The following is an 18,221-nucleotide window of genomic DNA, read 5'->3' on the forward strand; positions in this document are numbered from 1 at the left end:
GAAATGTCAGGGATGGAAAAAGATGACATCTTGAAGTGACATGTCTAATAGTGGGGAAATGGTAACTGCCAAGAGATTCAGCTGGGGGCTATATAAAAATCTACTCGCCTAGTGAAGCCACTGTAATTATGTTGTATGCTTAAACAAAGCATTTTGAGATGATCGCTCTGCACAACAAAAGCTGCCAGATTAAAGAAATGAAAAATGGCACAACAGACGGGGCTAACAACTACTTTAATTTTTATAAGGTGCTGCATTTTTACAGCTTATGCCCCTCCCCCCTCCTTTGGTAGTGATATCAATAGATTAAAAGAAAGAATAAAGCCTTGATCTGCAGGTCTAAGTACTTGACAGATTAAGGCGACTCTGCGTGAATTGTAATCAAATTGAGATAAATATCAGGCCTGAACTATTTGAAATAAACATATGCCTCAGATGATTCAAAGCTACAGAACATCAAGCGCGTTTACGGTCATTTGATAATGGAAATGCTTGCCCCAGTAAATCAAATTCTTCTGCCTGTCACAAAGTATTAGTGAAATGCTCTTAGAAATAACCTCAGCACAGTGTTAACACTATTCACCGCTATTCATGGAAAAGAAAGCATCAATAAAAATGCACTAAAAGACCATCTGAATTTTGTCAAGTAGTCAAAGAGTGGTGGGTACTTTAAAAGGAAATTAGACTCACCTAAGAGCAGAAATAAATACTCACACTGTGGCTTGTCTGTGGTTAGAGCTGATGCAGAAGGCGAAAAGAACACGCACACGTTGGCAAGAGAGTAAGAAACCCCCAATCCTAAAACACTGACAAAGAGCCATATTGATTTTTCCTCTGCTCAAAGAGGACTCGAGCAGAAACAAGAGCAACTCCATTAACATGCCGAGCCATTCCACTCTGCCATGATTTCTGAATTACCAACGCCAGTCTCTAAGATTCTCAAAACACTTCTAATTATCTCTGCTCTCTCCGTTCTATAATTGAGGCACTCTGTCTCAATGGAAGCTGATGTAGCGGCAGCGGCGGCATCTACTGCGGCACGCTTGTTTGCGTCCATGGTCAGCTGCAGAATAGGCACACTGAATGCGTAATCTCCCAGTGGAGAGACTTTAGGGTTGATAATACTAATGAATTTTAAGTAATATATTACTGCATCCATCTATATGTTTGCGCGTGGGGCAGCTAATGAGCCACAGGAACACTTCAAGATGACAAGTATTTATCTAGCCTGTCATCTCTGCACACCAACATGAAAGTGGAACGTCGTCACAAATACCACACCAGGGGCTTTATCATCTATATAGCAGTGAAAGATAGAAAGAACAAGTTATTACTTAAAAGAACACACTAAACCAATACTCTGTATTTCATTAAAAATAACTACTTAGCATTAAGCCTCATATAGAACAGGGTTGAGTGATATGTTACACCAACCAGCACTTTGTGGTAGAACAATATAAACTAGACAGTTAATAAAATAAACTAGCCCAATTCAACTTTCAATTCTTTTTATAACACACATGTAAAATCTTCTAATGCCTAAAAACTACCAGCTGCGAACTCTGAATCACCAACAGCTGATATATCTGTTCAATCCCCAACACTAACAAGTCAATGAGAACAGCTGCACAAAGACATCTAGGCTATTTTCTCCTTTTATTTAAAATGTGTACAACACTCATGGTGGAATTGTTTCCAATATCTTAAAATGTCAGTGGGAAAAATAAAGATAAAACCAGAGCTTTGTTTATCAGTTTTCAAAGAGATACACAGACTGCACAGACAAGGACAAAGTGGTAAAATTAGAATGTTAATACTGCAGGACAAACTGCCTTGTTTAAGAGTAACATCTCCTCTGTGTTAATGATGATTGACTTCGACAACATTACATTCCTCCAGAAGGTAGTGAGACTTAAAACACTCGATGGAGCCCTTTAAGCCAAAACAGAAAAAAGAAGAAAAAAAAGATGGTGCCATTTGCATTACAATGCAACAGTATATTTAGCATCTGAGCTGTTTAAACACTGAAACAGAAGGGACCATAGCAATGACTGTGGTAATATCAGTTAGAGCTGATGAAGAGGTTCCCCTTGACGCAAAACGGTCTGCTTTCTATAGGGGTTCAAGATAATTCAACAAAGAGTATGAAATTTCATTCCACAGCTCTGGTAGTCTTATCAAGCCTAAACTAATTTGGTTACAGACTGTTGGCAAGTGACAACCACTCAGCAAGACTGTGAGATAAAAAGGATCAAGTAGTACATTACAAAGAGCTGCTTAGCAACATTATCGAGTACATCAAACACAAACTAGACAAAATCAAGTGCAATCTAGACATATATCTTTTTTGACTGCTATCACTTGAACAGTTTCTAAATGAAACTGGTTTAGTAATGCTTATTGCAATGGTAGAGCACAAACTCATTAACCGTGAAACTAAATTATTCAAAGGAAGGAGAATAACAAGTGTAGATAAGGGAGCTCTTGAAGTGCTTTGTGTTGACTTTAGGTCGACATCTACAACCCCACCAAAGCAAGATATGCGATGTTGGTAAAATGAAAACCTCAGGGTATGTTCGCGTTACGTGTTTGCTGTGCTGAATTTAATGTCTGGTCTTGACTATCTGTCTTACTTTGCTGTCAACATAGTGTTCCTACATGACAAGCAAAGTGGAAAAAGATGACATTTTGTCATACTAGGTGCCAAAAGATCCACGTCCATCAACAGAGGTTCAAAAATAGACTTATTCAAAAACAAAAACAAAAAGTAAACAAACATTAAGTGGAAGCAACTTCCTGATTGGCAGTGTTTTTAATCCAAATACTATAAATACTAAATACTTAAACAGGAGCTCAGCAGAGGAATGCATTATGTTGAAAACACACAAGGCCAAATAACAGAAAGTGTATCCAAGAGCACCAGCATTTTAATAACATTTATCAAGAGGACTAGTCCATACAACTTAATAACATCTGCTGGTAAGCACACAGACATCAGCCCTTTTCCTCAATATCATTTTCACATGTGCTCATTTGCTTTCGACATGATGGGGTATGATTTCTGTTTAATGGGCATTTTCTTTTCAGCACCTCATTGGCTTTTTAGAGATGGTCTTAAACTTGAGTCAGTGAGCTGTTGAAAATAAACAACCCAGGCTTTAGCAGTAGGAAATCAGTCTTTTATCTTCTTCTTTTTTTATTTTGCTTAGGAAGTCTGCACACTGAGTGAAATGACCCTGAAATATCTAAGTGAAATCTCTAAGAGCTGGCTGAAATCTCAAAATGCAAAGGAGAGGTCATTCAGTGCTTTCTTTATCATCTCCTTTAGCATTGGATATACACTGGATACACCCAGCAATCCCTTAGGACAACAAAGCATCTAATCCTATATTCAATTTCTTGTAGCAGCAGCTTTCAAAGTGAGGTGATGTCAATAATGGACGCAGGTCATGCACATCATATGCCGTAACTTAATGTTTCCATATACTAAACTATAAATATGTTGTTAAACCCACAGGCAAACCATGGTGGTTAGTGCTCTATAAATAAAATGACCACAGGGCATGCACAGATGTGAACTACATGAACTAATACCTACCCCTACCCATTAATCTAACCTTTAAGGCGAGAATAAGAAACATTACACAACAAATACGTGATAAAAACTCTGTAATGTCATAGATGTTGGTCCCTACTACCCAAAAGCTTTATGCCAGCTATGCTGTCACAATAAGGCCAGTGTATTTTTCATTTTCCTTTGGTTAAACATTGTGTACACACTACTTTGGGGGCACTACCGAAACCTTTTAATCTGTTTTGACCAAATTTGTCTGGTGATTCTTTTTTATGTCCCACTGACAAGAGAAAGTCTTGGTATTGTCTTTGTCTTCTAAGCTTAAAATAACTTCCTGTTAAGTGTTGGCTGCAGAGTGGCTGACATCCTTATAAGAACTTTGTTTGGAACATCAACAGAGACCAGCTTCAACATATTATTACTTAGCCTAGTGTAGCTGGATTCCCTTAGCACCTTGGGTATCTTTCCATAGGACCTCACGAATTCTCCCTCACAAAATTACTTGACATCATGACATTTTCCACTAAATTCAAGAAAAAGTGTTTCAGAAAACACACACAATTTATTCTTTTTGATTATTTAGCTGTAGTCAAGCAAAGAAGAATGGCTAATTTAATCAAACAAAGCATGGCTGAAGCTTGAGGTGGTTAGTCAAACTGATACGATCAAGCTCCTCCTCACTTGAGACTTTACTCCGAGTATCTGCTGTCAGTCATCAAATTTAGATCATTGACTGATTTCTTGACTTAGACAATACTGCACGCACTAAGGCTGCACATTTCCTTTTTCACACTTTTAAATCAGAGGACAGTCAGTACACAGAAATCACAGCTACCACAAACACTTTCATGTAAACTTGCAATTGCTAATCTGCAAGACCTCAGTTTCAGTAAAACGGCAGGGAGGAGCTTTAGTCACAGACTGGCAGGAAACTGCATCTGCATTTACATCTATGGAAAACTTGGGTAAATATGTTTGGGTAAATATTGCCAACAGCGAATATCTGATGACTATGCAGCAAGTACCAAAAAAACAACGGACCAACTCTTTCTCGGTTGGCTGAAAATTCCAATGCAGGGCACAATCATACTGTCAGTAACAACAGTCGAATAACAATTACATACAGAGGGATTTCAAGATGAGGGTTGAAGGGCTTAACCCTCTCATTACACAAGTGTGTTTAGTGTTGCAAAAACCATAGGCATGAGAATGGTTTACAGAGAACAGGAAAAAAGTGATGAGTCACTCATCATAATGTAGACGTGTGGGCTAACCCTCATTACCTTTTATCCTGTGATGAAATGTTTTATCCAAATGGGAGTGGTCTGTTCCAGGATAACAATGCCTCACTGAGAGAGCACGAGGTCTTACTGAATATTCAATAGGTGACAAAATGATGTGATTGACATGCTATGACCATCACGGTCACCAGATCTCAACCTGGTTTACTACTTAAGGGAGAATCTCTACCCTCATTTTAAGATATCACAATCATCATTCTGGAAGAACACTCCTTCAGCAGAGCCTCATGGACTTCGGACTTTCTTAGTTTGACACGTCAAGTGAGGTGCCTGTAAGGACGGAGCAGTAGTTGGAAGCCATCCACAAAACACCGATCCACAAATTCTACACAGGAATGCCAGAAAAGTACACGCATTTAGACGACAGCATAAGATTGCAAAAATGTTATGCGAGAATACACATTTGTTGCGAAATCACACTTTTTTCAGATCACTAATAATGTACATTATGTATTTTCCCTACATTTTAAAGATAAAAATCAAGCTTTCGGGTTGAAACTGAGAAAACTATAGCACAAGAGAAAAGGTGCAAAAGTAAGAATGCTAAATTGTAATGTATTTCAATGACAAGTCTTAGTATAAATATTAAAAAAATAAAATAAAATAAAAAAAAATCAGGTGTAGTATGCATATACCAGTGAAATGTTAAAGTATTATTCTGAATAGCCGATATATGATCTTTCCCCCATCAATCAATATTAAGGTTTTCCTCCTCGACCCAGAATGTAAACCGAAAAAGGAGCTGAAATGTGCGAGCTAAAATAAGCTTGTTTTATTAACTTAAATACTGACTGACAAATGAGGGAGAAGGAAGAGATGTGAAAGGAACATGGCCTTGGGCTAAAGAGCAGAAAGTCCCTGAATAACACTGCTCTCTGTGTCTGTGTGTGTGTGCAGCAGAAAAGATAAAGACACTACTTTTTTCCCTAGAGTCTTTTGTCGACTGTTTATTACATGCATTCCTGCACGGGCAGCTCGCCAGGCAGGATTCCAACAAATTCTTAGTGAAAAGTGAAATACCCATCTGCACACAGTGCATTCAGTCAAGCTAATGGTATCTACTCGTAAATTCTCTGGACGTCTCAGGCTTTTATACTAGTTTATTCCACGAGGAATCTTCTATTAACCCACTACACTGAGGATGACTGAACAATAGAAATCAGTAATAAAGCAACAACAGCACCACAATGAACACTGGCATAACCGCTCCTGCAGAGTGTCAAAAGTCCAACTATGAGAAGACAGCAGGCCACTGGTGAGTGACTAATACACTGCACTACTGTTTGTACCATAGACAGTTGTGGTGTTGCCATGTGAATGTCCAACTAGAGAAAGGCCGAGGACAACCATTAACCTCAAATAACTGCCTGCCTCTCTTCCAGCAGCTGCCTAACAGGGGCCGAGTCAACAAGCGAGGCTTCAAATGGCATTGTCACTCCAACATGGTGGCTACACACAATCAATGCTGCACTGATCTGTCCCTCTGAGACACAAGTGTCACGTTCAAAAACTGACAAGTATCAAGAGTAAGCAATAATTTGGACCCCATTCACTCTCGATCAGAAAACTGGTTTTGACAGCGTGGAATCTATTGCTGATGAATTATCTGCACCACACTATGTAAAAATCACATTTTAAATCTGGAGTGGGCAATCAATTTCCCCAAAGGGCCACATGAGAAACTGGGACCAACAGGCTACACTAAGTTCTGCTTACAATATTAATTGTATCTCTTATAAGCTTATTGGCGTGGCCCTCCACAACAGTCCCAGTTTTTCATGTGGCTCCTTGGGAAAATTAATAGGCTGCCTCTGTTTTAAAGGGCACTTTAACTTTGTACTTGAAGCACAAAGACTCACAACGCAACTGCTCATAAAAACATACACACACACACAGAAACGTAGGCAGTAACATCTGACAGTAAGGCCTGAGGTGCACACTCTATCACCACCAGTGTTTGCAGTGCTGGAAATCGTATGTGAGGTAAGAAACGCATTCTATGCTGCATTTCTGTAATGGGAAAATAGCCACATTAAATCATATTCTTTGACTTGCGTATTACACAATACCTATAATAGGGTATAGCTGACGAGTGGTCCCACTTTTCACTGTGTATTAACCTTAGACAATACTGTTTAATATAGTTTTTAATATTTGGAGCTACAGTGCATCTTCCATGCTGCACCATGTGACAGAGGAGGTGCACACCAGCTTTCCTTTAGAACGTGAGTTTAAATACATTCGCCTTATTTGGACATTTGACATTCTTGTTTACACATTTGCTGCCACCGTGACCGCTTGGTCATCCATTAAAGGAAATGTGTTTCCGCCTCCAAAAATGCAACTCAGCTATGTCTGAGTTCAAACACACCATCACTTAGAAAAGTAAAAGAGCTCAGGTTTGCTTGCTTTGTCCTCGTGTTGTCACCAATGCAAATGATTCTCCTTCAATTCTCCATCTACCTCTCCTATTCCCCATGCCTGTTTGTTCTCCCTTTTCCCCAGCATCATCAATTTTCTTTTATAGCGGCTGCCAAATTAAAATGCAAAGCAAACAGGCTTTCTCTGGCAGATTACTGTATGTTACAAGTAAAAGCTAAAACAACCAATCACACAATATGCAGACAATACCATGTGTGCTCTTTTTTAGCTGCAGCATATTTAGTCCGATATATTCACACGTTGGAGCATCCTAATATTTCATTTCACTACTAATAACACTAAAGCTGAATTTATGCTTCTCTGGCGAGTTGTTTCTCTGCTCCTGTTGTAGATGCCTACGGCGTGGGAAGTGATTTATGGTTCAGCGTAGGATTTAACCCGTTGGCTGTCGTGGCATTGCTACCTCACTAGATGGATGTGTTGTACATTTTTGTGCCATGCTGTGTATTTATTTCCCAACCAAGTAATATAATTTACCTTCATGTATTTGCTATGCTGTGCTTACGAGATTTTAAAAAAGCAAATATGTCCATGTTGTTTACATTCTCAAAAAAATAGAAAATGATGGTGAAGACTAAGCTGTTCCATTACTCCCATGAACCCTTTACAGCCTGTGTTAACCTCACACTGCTACATCTTAATACAATGGCATAAATCTGCCCTAAGCAGCTGAGTGAAACATTACACACCCATATTTTTTTTGCAAACCAGTCAGGACAGTTCAAACCACTAATGTTAAAGCCACAAGAGCTACTACTTGCGAGAGTATGTGCGAGTGCTGCTCCATTTGCGTGTTTTTGATTAACTGCCTTCTCTGGCCACAATCTCGACCTTAAATGGGATCTCTACTCTTGAGAGTAACCGGGTTTCTCCACTGATTTTCCTTGATCGTTTGTGAAATCGCATAACACAGTTTTATCGGGGTAAGACCTACATTTGCTGTCCAAATAAGTGAATTTGTTCCAGCGCCTTGTCAGATTAATTGGAAAAATGAACAGGGACAGATAATAATGACTTCCTGCAGGCTGATTAGATTTAAATTTCCTGATTTCTGGCAGTAGTATTTTAATTCATTTGCATTTTGTGGTGCTTTCCGTCGGATTTTTTGGTTACACAAAGTAATCTGGTGATTATCTTTTTGATAAACTAATTATCAGTCAAAGAGTCTCATTATAAATTTCCCACAGCGCAGGATAATGTTGCTAACCGACACAATGTTACAGATCTGATTTCCCCTTTGTTTTTGTTTGGCGTTTGTTTATTGTGTTGTTCATTATTTGTTTTGTGTTTTGATTATTATCATAGACCTAAGCATATTTTGCCAACAGTACACAACAGCCCCAATCAGGTTGGCCTCGGTAGAAGAAGGACACAAGAATCAGTGTAGCCAGCAGACTACACAAAATAGTTGGAAGTGATCCAGATGTGGTCGCCCAGGGTAACCAAACAACTAGTACTGTTGAAGCCTGAGGGCCCAAATAAGATTTCCTGTAACTACATGCCAAAGCTGACTGTTATATAGAAGATTGGTTGATTTCATTGGGATTTTTTTGTTAAGCCCATCTGATACTGGATTTTTGGAACCAATGCTGATACTGACTTTTATGCTACAGTGACACTAGATAAAACAGAGGCGGGAGACTGTAGCACCAAAAAATAAAAATTACTGCCTCTCTGTGCAATGAACTGCTAGGTTCGTTACCACTATTCAAAGCGACTTTGGTGTGTCAAGATGGTGATAAACGGCAATGAAACAGAGCCAGTTTGTTATCAGTTTGTGATTAAATAGGGTCAAGCTGGCAATTACATGAAATCTCTTTACGATAATATGGTGATTCACTGTGAGAAATCTGTATCAATCGCAAATCTGTTGCTGTTTACATACACAAAAATTCACATTAAACAAAGTCCAGTCGAGACTGGAAATTCCCCCATGAATAGTGATGTAGTTATGGCAGGGCAGGGCTTAACTACAAAATGATAGATGGTTGGCAACCTTGCTTTTATATGAGAAAATAACTAGAATACAACCACTTGGCAACCAGATGACAACCAGTTGAGCGCAGTCTCTTATTGCAAAACAATGCATCGCAGATAGGCAACTCATCGGCACAGACTGACTCAGATCAATTGCAATGTTTTGGCAATCGATTTGTGTTTATAAATTACACAGCAGTCATTCCCAGACCTCCACTAATCTGTCTCAGAGCGATTGCAGTCAGTTTGAATCAGCCCACAACTTTTTGTGAACAGGTTCCCTCCCCAAAGGCGACCCTGGCAGAAAGTGGTCGCCACAAGTACTTGAAATCCATCACCGGTAGCAAACCAGGTCAATGGTTTACTCTAGTGTGACTGAGCCATTAGACAACAAAGGTTTTCAACAGTGATATCAGTCAATTAGCACAAGAAAGCTCTTTTTAAATTTTTAACTACTAAATTGAACTTTTCTAGTCAACAAACGTCGAATGATACATGTTTCTAAATTAACTCAACATCTTTTTGTATTAAATTCTATTAAAGAAAAAACAATTCATATCAACACATTTAACATTTACACCAACACCAATAAATCTGCAATACATCCATTTCCAGTTTGTTCTATCCGATAACGTAAGTGTAAAGCACATCTCAAATCACTGTACAATTCAAAAACAAAAACCTGGCCTATTACTGTTGCTCGAAGAGCCAGCACTAAATTCTTCAGTGATGTCTTCACTACTGAACAGCTGAAAATACATAATGCCTAATAAACTAGCCCCATGATATATTGAGCCCTGCAAAAATCAAACAACTACAGCCTTTAATCCCAGTTAATTCTTTATCCATGCACAGTAAAAAGGAACTGGACATGATCGCCGTGCACCTCAAACGACAACCCTTTGGTGGGCTTTAAACCGAAGCCGCTTTGATGGGAATGTGTTTCAAACTAAAACGACATTAAAACTCTATACATCTGTTTCCATGCATGCCCGGGCAGAGAGATGAAACAGGATAGTAGATCTCTGTTAACATTTGCACAGTTTTGGACTCAAAGAGCACCATTTCTTCGTCAAAGTGGTTGCCGTTCCAATTGATCATCCATGTTTTTCACATTAGACTGCAGCAATTGTGGATGTTCTCTCATTTACTCATCAATATAACAAGCAAGGCTGGTGTCATCTGAGAGCGACAACGGTTTCTCTTTGATTCTACAGATGACAGTGGATTCTGCTGTATGATTAGGGCAACAGGGATAGAGCCTCCCACTCACTGCCACCACGCTACACTATTGATGTGCTCTGAGGAATTCCCGCGCATCACTTCAAAGACCTTTCTTGCTCTACACTAAGCTCAACTCAAAAACATATCTTCATAAAAGACCATGACATTCCTACAGCTAAAAGCGAGCTTATATCTGGGAAAGACTTAATTGCTTCGCGTCAAAAAATGGATACGCTGTATGTTCTGTAGAGCAACTTATAAAAAAAATAATATTATATTGTAGCATTTTCTTTACTATTTTAATCAACCATTTATAGATGTGCATGTAGCAGCGAAAAGATCACCACTGTCAGGAACAAGTGATACACCACTGATTAATGAGGTCACACTGCTTATGAATGGAGGAGTGAAGCCAGCACTAAATGCAATGGTGTGGTAAAAAAAAAAACCCAAAGGTTTTGTAATAACAGAAACACAACTATCCATTTGAATCGACCCCCATAATTGCTGTGGCTTTCCTTTCTACGATCACACGGGACGATACTTCAAACCAAAAGCAAATGAGACAGCATTTCTGCAGCACTCAAGTCTGTGCTGCGCCACAAAAGCTGACAATATCTTTATAGCCTGTGTGGGGGAGACTTGAGTGTAACCTGGGCTCACATCCCAGGAAAAGATGGATCACTGGTTTCTGGCAAAACAGCAGATGTGCAACAAGCATTCAAAGTGCCCCCCCTCCCCTGCTGTAATGGGCAATTCACAAGTGAGAAATCCAATCAAAGCTGTAAAACCTGAAGCAGAGCTGCATATTCTGATACGACATTACAGCCCGCACGACAACTGTCACATCGTCAACTTTGTCAACAAAATGGTAGCCTCAGGAAATACAGACGGAGGCAACATCCACACAATCAGTTTTCATATCTAAAATCTATTTTGGGGGCCAGCTGAGGTACATTTTCCCCCCCCACTGCAAGCTTCCCTAGCCCACCCACACAATGGATGGCTCAACAAATATTGCCATCTATTCTAATTGTCAGTTTCCATTGTCCTGCATTTACTATGCTTGAACAAGCAAATAAAAAATAAACAAAAAACAAAAAACCCCACCATTTTAATAACTGCATTACATAATTACGCATTGCAGTAATATTTAGCTGTTTTTCAGGTGTATCGCAGCTTTTAAGCCTTGCCGCGGCCTGTTACATTGTAATCTCCACAGTCATGTTCATATCGAAAGATGATGGAAATGACATAATTATGTCTGAACCTTCCACCCACCTGTTTTTCCACAAGCTACAAAAACAACACAGGGCACTCCACAGAGCACTTCATCGATTACAGGAACTGTTTAATCAAAGTTTGAACTTACTGCAGACTTCAATTCAATTCAATTTTATTTATATAGCGCCAAATCACAACAGCAGTCGCCTCAAGGCGATTTATACTGTACAGTAGATCGTACAATAATAGATACAGAGAAAAACCCAACAATCATATGACCTTGTCAGCTGTTAAAATACAAGCAGATACAGCACAGTCAAAATTCACAGGTAGCCAAGTGTGCAACACACAGGCTAAAAATATAAACACGGATAGCAATCAACAGTTTTCTTAAGTTGTTTTTTGCCCCCAAAAAAGGAATTAAATATGCCATCAGAACGTATTGGGTTACCAAAGCCTATGCTACTTTCTCTTCATGCTAGAAGTGTGAAATGGAGTTCCAGGTATCTCTCTCACTCCTTTTCAACTGTGTGCACATGCAAAGGAAATAGCGAAAGCTGCACCTCTGCAGGTTAGCTGTTCCAATGGAACACAGTATGCACTATGGTAGGTGGGAAAGTAGCTATTTTAACCAAGTGCTATATTGCATTAACAATTACTGACTACTATTTGGAGGTCAGGTCATGTAGGTAGGTAATGCTGTTTTTCTGAAGGCACTCAAGCGTTCCATGTTAGAGCTTCCCTGCAGTGCTTCAATAAGCCCATCCCCCCCGTCACTCAGACAGGATTGCTTCAAAAGAATCTTAACCTTGGAGAAACGCTGCATGTATGTTTTAAAGTACAAAGATTTTCCATCTAATCACAACCTGCCTATTGACACTTAACTGCTTTATAGCCCTCGCCACTTCACAAAGGGAACTGTGGAATGCATATGCGTCTCATTGCTCATGTGATCCATTTCATTGCTAATGTAAAACCCAGGAGTATTATTGCATATGTGGATAAAATGAAAATAAAAGGCACCCATAAGCCTTCAAATGACCAGCTATGTTCGAGGATATAGGTTAAATCCTTTCTGAGTTTGCTATCAGCTGGCGTGTGGCCACGAGATGATGGCAGCCTTACAAAGCCAACGTAATCCCCTTGTCCTGGACTAATCTAATGCCCCGGACCTCAAAACAAACACTTTTTAATGCTCTTCTTGCACAGTGTTTCTTTGGTATATAGTCTAAGACACAACAGATTTTAAAAAAGGTGAAAGGCTGGTCACAGTTAACGTAAAACAAATCTGAGCCAAAGCCCAGTCCCATCACGTACATTAGTCACTTTTACAGTCAGTTGCTGTCCTTTTAAAAAACATTACATACCAGCAGTTGAGTTATCAAGGACATCAGACTGTTGAATAAGGAAATGGAAATTTCCTCAAGTGGCGTTCCTCTCGTGTTCAGTCACTTCACAAGCTATGGTCTGTCAGACTGTATAAAATCTATCTGCCATGCTACAACAAGGCTCCTAACACCCTTACAATGATTAGAACAAATTACTACTAAAAAAAAAAAAAAAAAAAAAAGGTAATCAGATGGAGAGGAACTGCCTTTGAAAAGGTGAAATTGCTCAATTTTGTCCACCAAAAGAAAAAATAGCAAAGGACATGTTTGCTCTGTGGAAACATTGCTATTATTAAAAGGGACACCAGTGCTTTCACATGTATGAATTCAATTTCAGGGCAAATCCTCTGGGCTTAACACTGTTATATTACCGTCTTTTGTATTGATTTCAATGTGACAAAGACATGAGAAGAATGAGTAATAAACCTCTAGGTAAAACAAAGTGTTCAAAAAGAAATCAATACAAAACAAGTCGCTAATAATACGTAGTGACCAAACATTCTTCCAGCTACATAAAAGACCTCAATCATTTATTGGAACCACTAGCAAATTAATGTTAGTCTGGTTAAGGTGATCCTTTTGATGCCTGATATAGTTTATTTGGCTAGCTGTACTGGAAATAATATGAACCGTTCTTTGTAGGTGACAAAGTCACAATACCTCAGCATGAATGCATTTAATGCTGCCTTGGGTCATGTGCGTGACTTCCTATTGACTTGACATTATTTCACATAAGTCACTTGAAATCATCGCTAACAGCCCCGTCAGGCCTTAATGACTGCATACCAAGCCTTAAATGAGGAACTCTTACACCTCTATGCCAAAAAGCTGGTATGAGAAAACCACAGGTCTGCTGCAGACTGGACTGGATTCAAACAACTTCCAACACGTTCCACATTGCCGAATAGGGAACAAACGCTTCATGCACATTATTCCAAAGTAGCTTAATATTACAGTGCAGAAAAGTGTCTTCAGGTTTTTCAAATGGAGCCCAGAGTTTTCGCGAGACAATGTATCCAACCTGATTTAACATTAAATGAAGCATTAGCCAGAAATGCCTGAGGCTCTTGAGAAACCAGTGACATGTTTAATGATTGAATATTCAGTTACTGTCACCTGTAGTGGATTTATGTAAACAAATAAATTTCATTAACAAAAGAACCACTCATTTGCATTGGTATAACCACATTTACAGCTTGGGTGGATGGTACAGTCGATGGCTCGGACAGTACTTCTTTCTTAAAGTAAGAAGATAGTTACTTCTATCACTAAATTGAAACTGTTAAGGCTTCATGGTGGACAAATTGTAGTTTGTTTCATTTCTGTACTTCAGTCTCATAACCTATTATTGGAAAATGACATCAGCTTCACCTACTTATCCATCTACCTCGAGTACTCTGTAATAATATCTGAAGTTTGGTGTTCTGCAACCGCTCGCAAATATCTCATTGCGAGATAATCCACCCACGCCAGATGTCCTTACACTTAGGCATGCCACATGGAAGACCTTGAGTGTTATATTGTAAGCACTTAGTGGTCGTTCTTGTAAAAACAGAAATGTGCAACACAAATGACAAATGTCCTCAACGAATCATATTTAATTAACTGCCAGCACTAGCTCATCGTACACATTAAGCAGGATTGTGCAAAGCCTGTGACACGTTTATGTTGCAAGCTTGCACAACAACAATTCAAACCATGTCTCGCTTTCTTCCCCAATCAACCCTGTTTTTTTAAAAATAAATTTCTGCACGCTGGAGCGTTTTTGTTTTTTTAAAATATAAAATACAGTTAACAGAACTGCAGGTCTTGGATCTTGACTAAGGAATATGTTGAACACTTTAACCTGCAGCTAAGTACTAGACTGCAGACTACTTTGCTAGTCTTTAATGTGGTCCTGTTACAGTCCATGGAGCAGCACAGACCATGGGGTAGAGCACAGGGTTAGCCCACAGTGGTCTTGTTAAAAAGGAAATCTTGTGCTTGAGTTGAATGACTCAATTCACTGAGATGGGACACCCCCAAGAACATGAGCTGACAAAACGTGACTTGTTTAGTTTTGGTTGTTTTTTCTTGAAAGTCCCAAGCATAACTACATATTAACATGATCCACCATTTTGTAAAAATTTTAGCTGTATTACAGAGCACTTTGTGTGAAGCCACAACCTATAACAAGAGTTGTAGCACTTGTTTACACTGCTCTGTGTTTGTGTGTATGTGTGTGTGTGTGTGTGTGTATTAACACCAGCAGACGTGCGGTTTCAAACAGATTCACACAGATCCTCACACTCTGCTAAATCATCACTAGTAACACGTTAAAAGATCAGGCTTTCATTTTCATGTCTTCTTAAGTGCCCCTCGCAATTCACTAACGAGACCCCCTGGGAGTCCCCGGTACCCAGATTGGGAAACACTGTGGTCACTTCACTGGCGGAATTTGCAGCTTCAAATCTGCCCAGATCCTTATTTTATTTCCAAACATGGGGGGTCGTTTAAAAAGAAAAACTATTAGTCTATTAGTGAAGTCAGACAAGTGTATTCTGGGGTTAATAAATATTGCAGTCCCCGAGGGTAACTGTCACGACCCGTGAGCTCAACTTAAAGAATCTGTTAGCAGTGCTTTAACGGTTATGGTACCAGCTTCACTTTCACACGTTAGCTGAAGTTCAAGAAGCAGACAGAGCTAACTTAGCTCGGTGTAATGAGCTAATCTAAGTGTAACGTTAGCTCTCTGGCAGACTGAAACAATGAGCTCAGAGTGCAGTCAGCCTTGGCTAGCTTGCTTGCTGCTGCATGCTGTGTTGGCTACATAACGTAAAGCTAGCCAGCTTGCCATGCACACAAGGCTAACGTTAAATGGCTAACGACTCGTAGCACTATCAACAATAAGAAGAAAAAAGAAGAAAAAAAATGTACTTACTTACCGACTTAGCTAGACACTCCTATTCCAAACCGTGGTCTGCCCATGGTGGTGTATGCTCCATAAAAAGAACAAATCAACGGTAATTATGCTTTACTTATAAGAAAACCTCTGAAAAAAAAATCTAAAGCACCAGAAAGCAGTGGCAGCGCACTCCCCAAGACATCCAACACAAGAGAGGAGGGGAGGCCAGCGATTCACTGGACTTCTGCCATCACACTTCGAGATACCGTCCACAGCGAAAACAGCCGAGTCCCGAGCGCATTTTTATCGGTGCCGTCTCAAGCCAGACACAAGTCCGGTCCTCTCCTGCGACCCTCTGTCAATTATTCCCACAGCGAATAGCTTTCAATCCAGGTTAATTCCTCCGTATTCACCGTCCCTGGATGAGCGCCGTGCTGGTTCTTCGTGTGGGAACTGATACAATGTAGCCAACCAGCAGCAGCGATTAGGAAATCCAGGATAGAGAAGTTCCTTTCGGAATGGACTGGGATACGTCAGGTACAATGCATGGAACTGGATCAACCACACTGGACTGTGACTGTGTGCGTGTGTGCATTAGTTTTCAGCGAGGAGATATGCACCAGCTAGTCTAGTCCAGCCCCCACTGAATGCGTTGAGTTCAAGCCGCTGCTGTGGTTTTTACACAGAGACAGGGCCGTAGCCAGGATTTTAAAAAATACTGAGGTCACAAGTTCAGTCTTCTCCTCTCTCAGTTGTTATAATGGAGTAAGATTTCTTTAAGCTATCTATAAATAATACTGCTTTCCTATAAATAACACCGATTTCAGATTTATTGTTAAATGCAGGACAGAGCACAATTACCAAATGCAACTAGCAGCCCAAAACATCAAAAGGTTAAATGTAGTTTCCATGACCCAGAAAAGACACCAATAATCCTCCATAAATTGTCTGTAGTTTACTCACTGAAGTGACTCTTCATTAAAAAAATGTGTGATTTGACATTAAAAATATTTAAAATAATGCCTTCACATAAAAGTGTCTAATACATTAGAAAATACCAAATAGTAGACAACAGACCACCGTTTTGCTACATTACAGTTCAGGGATAGAAATGCTAATCATTTGATGATGATGATTTGTTGATGACTGTGTGATAATGGGAAGTCAGACATGAATTTCCTGGCCTTCATCATGTGTTTATAAGACACAACTAATGACGTCAGTACACTCCAAACAATATGCCAGTCACTCTTGGCCTATCAAAAGGTCAGCATCATAGGTATATTTTTAAATCAGTCATGTGACAGGACTCTAGCTACCCTTACTGCTTCCATAGGAATTAAGTGAGTCAGTCTCAATCAAGTACTGCCAATTAAATGTACTTGATTAAGTAATCATCAGCAAATCCAACCTCCTCTTTAAGTGCAGATGTTTTAGCAGTTTGCTGGTCTGAGGGGTTCAAGTGTGTGTAGATGCGATTTTCTAAGTAGTATGACGTCCCAGCAAATTCACCACAAGGTCAGACCCTACAATGCTCAGGGAAATTGTAAAAAAGGGGGAAAAAATCCAGGTGGTACGTTTTAGTCTCTAGAGACCTCACTTAACATGTTAAATGTGTAAAACATATTTCAAACAATGTCCAGACCAGAGTTTGTCAGTAATGCACAGCGGCATATTTAGCAAATACCAAATAAACAGAAACACCTCATACTAACTGTCAAACACGTGGTGGGACCTTAGGACAGCGGTGAAAACAAGCCCACAAACTCAGTGAATTAAAGGGACATTGTAGAGAAAAATGGACCAAAATTTCTTGACAACAATGTGAGACACTGATAAAGTAGTTCCGAAAATTATTACTTCAAGATTTTGCTGGTAAAAGTTGTTCTAAAAACTATTAAATCACACTTTGTCTGTTAAAGAGTCATAACAACACTTATTAACAGAGCTTCGAGTGACCATGTAAAGAAACTGAATTAATTGTGCATAAAAAATTAATTATGCAATTATTAATTATTATTATTAGGCAGTCACATAAGGATTTATCACCGTGTAATAAGCCGTCAGATCTGCAGGGAGAAACTGATAAATGGTTTTTAGAGTAATCCTGGTCTGCCCTGGAATGTTACATGTTTAAAAAGTGCATTTTTGGTCCTGTTTTCCCTACCAGCCTTTTCCAGAAGGAAAGTGGATGAACAGTTCAGTGG

At 39.4% G+C, this 18,221-nt stretch overlaps 1 protein-coding gene across 5 annotated transcripts in view; it reads right to left on the reverse strand.

Annotated features, from left to right (window-relative positions):
- The window catches only part of znf609b (zinc finger protein 609b), a 79,072-nt gene extending 62,591 nt beyond the window's left edge, over positions 1–16,481 (reverse strand). For 2 of the 5 annotated variants that reach the window (XM_013274738.3, XM_013274737.3), the window contains exon 1: positions 16,055–16,481. The gene's annotated coding sequence lies outside the window, so the exon portion shown is untranslated. Of the gene's footprint in view, positions 1–16,050 lie in introns of all 5 variants that reach the window. The other 3 variants (XM_013274736.3, XM_005455670.4, XM_013274735.3) reach the window with 2 other exon arrangements.
- Positions 16,482–18,221: the final 1,740 nt, after the last annotated feature.

The sequence above is a fragment of the Oreochromis niloticus genome, linkage group LG1 (assembly GCF_001858045.2).
Source record: "Oreochromis niloticus isolate F11D_XX linkage group LG1, O_niloticus_UMD_NMBU, whole genome shotgun sequence".
Classification (NCBI taxonomy): domain Eukaryota; kingdom Metazoa; phylum Chordata; class Actinopteri; order Cichliformes; family Cichlidae; genus Oreochromis; species Oreochromis niloticus.